Source organism: Equus przewalskii, chromosome 5 (genome assembly GCF_037783145.1).
Source record: "Equus przewalskii isolate Varuska chromosome 5, EquPr2, whole genome shotgun sequence".
In the NCBI taxonomy this organism is placed as follows: domain Eukaryota; kingdom Metazoa; phylum Chordata; class Mammalia; order Perissodactyla; family Equidae; genus Equus; species Equus przewalskii.
Window position 1 is genome coordinate 39470576 of NC_091835.1, and position 6336 is coordinate 39476911.

The window sequence follows — 6336 nt, forward strand, 5'->3', positions numbered from 1 at the left end:
GTTTGCTCTTTGTTCTACCTGCTTTCCTTCCCTCTTTCTCTGCAGATGCATCTTGTATTTTTATGCCTATACTTGGAAGAAATTCATTCAGTGACAGATTCTAAGGTCTAAACATTAAGTTTGGTTGAAAATAGTTAGAACATACAGATTTTTGCATTACATATATGATTTTGGGCCTAGTTCATATTACATCGAGTTGATGCTTGTGGTGGTAGGTTTTACAAAGAAAAAATGGAAAATCCTATCCTTTAGAGTTATAGTTTTGTTTTTCAAGTCAGAGTGTCATAATACCTGAAACCTAATAATAAAGAAGATAATTTTGAAATGTATTATTAAAGCCCTCAAAGAATACAACATTAGAGAAGAACAAGAGCTGGTTGATGTGGTCTATTATTTGTTTGAGAACAATTTTCTAAGTAGTGACCCTTGTACTAGTTGGCAAGAAGTATTTATTTAGGTCAGTTAACATTTAAAATTACTAGGAAATTTAAACTTTCAAATAGATAAGGGAAAACAAACTTGCTATTGAGGTTTAAAATATGCAGTAAATAAACTCTCATTTCTGTGCATCTGAAACTGGACCTCAGAATATAAGATGTTCTCTCAAAGCAGTTGTTACAAAAAGTGTGTACGGATGTGTTTAGAAAATTAAGAACCAAACAAATTAAATACTGAAATTAAATTAGTTTGGGCCTACATTTTTATTTTAAATGAAAAACACAATGTTAATTCCATTATCTAAAAATATAATATGTAAAAATATATTTGGGCTCACCTCCTGGAAATGACACTATATGACATGACACAGTGTGTACAGGACATCAGGAGAAGACGGCAATCCCACAAAACTCAGCAGTTAAATTTCCCCATCGTTTTTACTTTTTAGAAGAACTTGATGAAGGCCAAACAGAGTAAGTGATGGTAAAGTTAATTGAGACCTTGAATATGATGAAAATATGACACTTACAAGATGGACAGATGTGATTATTGTCCCACCAAAGACAAATTACAAAAAGAGAATATGTAACCTGAAAGCGGTATGTGTGCCTAAATACCCAGAAGCTCCTTTATCCTTAAGATTTGTAACAAAATTAATATGAATGGAATAAATAATGCCAGTGGAATGTCGGATGCACAGAGCACACCATGGTAAGTGAAATAGCAAATTTGTATAGCATTAAAGTTGCACTCCAAGAACAAAGACTTCTAATCATGTTCATTGAAAATATGATGCTTCCACAATCACCAGAAAGACAATCATATAATTAGATTTAGTGGATCTCAAGTTTGTCTTCAATCAACAATTTCTACCCATGTTAAAGTCTAGATTAAATATGACAATACAAAACATCTCCATAGTGAGTAAAAGAGCTCCAGCTGGTAAATAAGACCCAGAAAATTTTATTTAATATATGTGCACCTACTATATTTTCAGACAGTGGGAGGGAAAATGCAGCACATTTTTTTTCTCTTATCAAAGCTCTATCATTTAAATAAAAACCTGGGGTACTCAAAGTGGAATTCTTGTTTAAAAGATGAAAGCTTTGAAGAAGTGTCAGATTTCTGTAGAATGCTAAATGTTTCTGAAATCTAACCACGAGAAGGCAAAACATCAATGACATGCTTTATTTATCTTGCTTAGTGAAAGAGTGGCAAATTATTTAAAGTAGTGAGTACAATAAATATCACAAAATGTATTAATTTTTGAAGTGCTGTGGTTGCTACCTAACAGTGTGGTTGCTGATGAATAGTCACATTAAAAATACATTCAAGATTGTTTTGTTATGCACACACACGTATGTGTGTGTGGAGAGGGGAGGAATTTCTGTTAAATTTAGCTCCTGTCTGTTATATATAATATTAACGGTAAATATTTCTATAAAATCTTTATTAGAAAACCATACTTTTAAGTTTTACTGAAACCAACAAAAAGAAAATAGATGTATATCTAGGTAATTTTGAGATGTGTTAGTTTTAAAATGTAAATAAAATGTGGAAACTGTCCTCAGAGATGTGTCATTTCTATCATATTGATCTGATATATTTATGGTACCTTGCAGAGGTAGGAATCAGAATTATTCTATCTTTTAATATGAACAATTTCCTTAATTAGTTTGATTTCTTCTTTACAGAAAGAGGAATCCCAAGTATTATATTTTGAATTTGATTTCATCAGAAATATTAATTTTATTGTATTAATTGAAGGCACTTTCCCCCACCTAAATTGTTAGAGCCAAGTGCTTTTAACAGTAACTAGGATTAATTTTATCTATGCACACACAGACTTCACCTAACACATATATAATTCTGAAGTTGAAAGTTTATGTATATTCTTTTACCAAGTGACTCAATTCTTGAGGTCACTAGTTTTCACTTCAAAGGACAGGGTACACTACTATGTTAAAAGTACTGTTTTCTTATGACTTCCCTGGAGAGAATAGAAAGTTGGTCAGGTAATATCTCTTTTAACTTTGGAAAGCTGAATCATTTGTCTCATACTTCACTCCAATATAGGCAACCAGAAACTTGATACTCCAAATATCAACTTAACTGCCCAAACTTCTGCCTTAAAGTAAACAAAAAAACTGACCATAAATATATATTAAAATGCCCTAGTCACTTGTATAGTACAAGGATGAATTTCTCAAGCATACCACTTTCATGTTTTTATCCATCTCAGTTTAACTTAAAGCTTTTAGTGACATCAGCAAGATGGCCAAAGGAGATATTATTTACTCAGGTCCCTCCTTCAAAAGGAATAATTTGCCATCCATCCATGAACTGAAGTGCTTTATGGGAGCTGTGGGATCCTGGGAGAACACTGTGAAACTCCAGTGCAGTCCATGAATGAGGAGTGCTGTTTTGAGGAGACCCCACACCCACCTGGATGACTGGCTGAGAGAGGTCTGGTCTGTAGACCTGGAAACAGCTCTGTACTCTTCAGGAATCAATTACAGTTCCATTTGACTTCGGTTCTGTCACTGACACCATATACCAAGGGGCCCGGGAGGAGAGTGGCTCCCTTGTGTATCAGGTGATAAGCATACAAACCTCAGTCCATGTTGTGGACCCTGAAGTGGCCAAGAACTGGCTCTAGCCCTCCTCTGCCAAGACCCAGGAGCCGCTAGAGAACACTGATTTACCATCACTCACAGATGAGTGTATAGCAGAGAAGCTCCAACACACTGTTGGAGCAAAATATCTGATGTTGGATGCATTGGAGAGGGTAAAAGGAACAATTTGACTTTGCCTGCATCACCTTTCCTCCAATATAGAACAGCTCAGTAATAAGAGAGCCCTTCTAGGCCTTGATTTCTACCTCAGGGGAAAGTGAGCATGCAAGTGAGCACCCAGCTTCCCTAGCCATGTGGGATGCTGTCAAAGAGGTTCGTTTCCATCTCACCACAATCAGAGTACTGAGTCATTAACTGCATGACTGGGGGTGGTGAGCAGGTGGGAGAACGGTACCCAGTGCTCAGAACAGAAGGCGTCAAAGAGATATGGGTCCCACCAACTGCTTCAAAGACTCCATCAAGAAGCCCACCCATGAGCCTCTGGAGATGCCTCACCTGCAAAGCCCTCCAACTGGCCCATGGGCACTCCAGCACTCTACATGTCTTATCCATACACCCCCACACCACACAGCCAGCTCCGTCTGTGCTGCTGACAGTGGCAAGAGTGAGATTTGCAGATGGCTAGTGAGCAGATGCAGAAAGCCAGCCTGAGCATGGGGACATGGGAGTGACCAAAAACTGAACTTGGGAAAACAAAAAGGGAGGCTGTCAGCACCCAGCTTGGCTTGGCAGGATCAAGAGAAGGCATACAAGGTTAAGAATTCTGACACAAGACGGAGCTAGAAGTGTGGAGTAGGCACATCTATAGAAGGTCAGAGAAAGCCTCAGAATCCTTAGCAGGGTTGATAGAATGTATTTCTCTCCCAAAGACAGTAAAGTCTGGAGGAGGTTATTGCTACTTAAAATGTGAAGACAGCAACAAAAAACTTCAAGGAGAATGTAAGGGAGACATGCCACCACCAAAGGAACACAATAATTTTTCAGTCACTGATCCCCAAAATATGGTGACCTATGATTTAACCCAGAAAGAATTCAAAATACTCGTTTAAGGAAGTTCAATGAGCTACAAGAAAACACAGAAAGACAATTCAACAAAATCAGGAAAACAATACATGAAGAAAATGAGAAGTTTTAAAAAAAGATGGAAATCATAAAAAGAACAAAACAAATTCTGGAGTTGAAGAATAAAATGATGAAACACAAATTCAAAAGAAAACATCACCAACAGAATGGATCAAGCGGGATAAAGAAACTGTGAAGTACAAAATAGGATCTTTGAAATAATCCAGTCAGAGGAGAACAAAGAAAAAGACATGAAAAAGTGTTAAGAAAGCCTACATGAACTATGGGAGACTATCAAGAGACAGAGTCTGCAAATTATGGGGATCTTAGAAGGAGAAAAGAGGGAGAAGGGGGCAGAAAGCTTATTTAAAAAAATAATGGAGCCAGCCCTGATGACCTAGTGTTTAAAGTTGTGTGTTCTCCACATCAGTGGCCCAGATTCATCTCCCAGCCCTGGAACCACACCCTCTGTCTTTCAGTTGTTATGCAGTGGTGGCGGTTCACATAGAAGGACTAGAAGGACTTGCAACTAGGATATACAATCATGCTTGGGGATTTGCGGACATGAAAAAAAAGAAGAAAGATTTGCCACAGATGTGAGCTCAGGGCAAATCCTTCCTGAAAAAACGAAAAAAAAAAAAAAAAAGAAAGAAAGTAAAAATGGTTGAGAATTTCCTAAATCTAGGAAGAGACTTGGACATCCAAGTTCACACAGTTCCTAGGTCTCCAAAAAATTCAGCTCAAAAAGATCGTCTCCAACACACATTACAATAAACCTGTCAAAAATTTAAAACAAAGAGAGAATCTTAAAAGCAACAGGAGAAGAGAAGCTCGTCATTTAAGAGGGAACCCTCATAATGCTATCTGCAGATTTTACACAAGACACCTTACAGGTCATGAGAGGATGTGATGATATATTCAAAGTGCCAAAAGAAAGAGCCACCTACCAGGAACACTGTATCTGTCCAAGCTATCCTTCAGAAATGAAGAGGATATAAAGACTTCTCCAGACAAACAGAAGGTGAGGCAATTCATCACTAAAGGACCCAGCTTATAAGCAATGCAGAAAGGAGTTTTTCAAGGTAAGATGAAAGGATGCTGATTGAAAATATCCAACACAATGGTAAAGGTAAGTATATAGCCAAATTCAGGAAATTCCAATACTGTAATACGTGGTGTGTTAACCACTTAACTCCTGCAGAAAGGTTAAAGCACAAACACATATAATAATTTATAATGAATGAGAAATATAAAAAGAAGTAAATTCAGACTTTAAAAACCTAAAGGGGGGAGTAAAAGAGTAGAGTTGTTTTTCTTAAATTTTCACATCTGTTATGGGATAAATTGTGTCTTCCAAAAATACGTGTTGAAATTCTAGCTTCCAGCCCCCATGAATATAATCTTATTTGGAAATAGAGTCTTGGCAGATGTGATTGAGTTAAAACGAGGTCAGTAGGGAGAAGTTTCATCAAATATGTTGGGTCTCTTTATAAAAAGAGGGACATGTGGACAGTGACACAGAGGGAAAATGCCATGTGATGACAGAGGCAAAGGTTGGAGTGATGCAGAAGCAAATCAAGAAATGCCAAGAATTGCCAACAATCTCCAGAAGCTGGGAAGAGGCAAGGAAGGATTTACTCAGAGTCTCACATGGAACTTGGCCCTGCCGACCCTTGATTTTGAACTTCTAGGTTCAGTACTGTGAAAAAATAAATTTCTGTTATTTTAAGATACCCATGCTGTGGTACTTTGTTTTGACAGCCATAGGAAACAAATACAACACCCACATAACCAGCACCGAGATTATTAAGCACATATTACCAGCACCTGAGAAATAGACCTTGACTATTTTTTCTTTCCAGAAGTACCTCTGCAGCATGGTAACTGTTATTCATTCTCCATTATTATTCCTTCTAGGAATAAATACACGCTGCCGTAACTTTTGTCCTAACTTCTAACAGCAGAGATTAGAGATTAGATTTACCTGACTTTGAACTATATAAATAAATGGAATTTTAAAGAATGAACTATTTTGTGTCTGGATTCTTTTGCTCAAAATTATGTTTGTGATATTAAACCACAAAGATATGAAGAGATAGTTTAAAAAAAGAAATACCATAAAGAGATTCTCAGCCTCACAAATAATAGAGAATTGGCAATTTAAATGACAAAAGCTAACCCTTTTCATTGTTCGCTGATT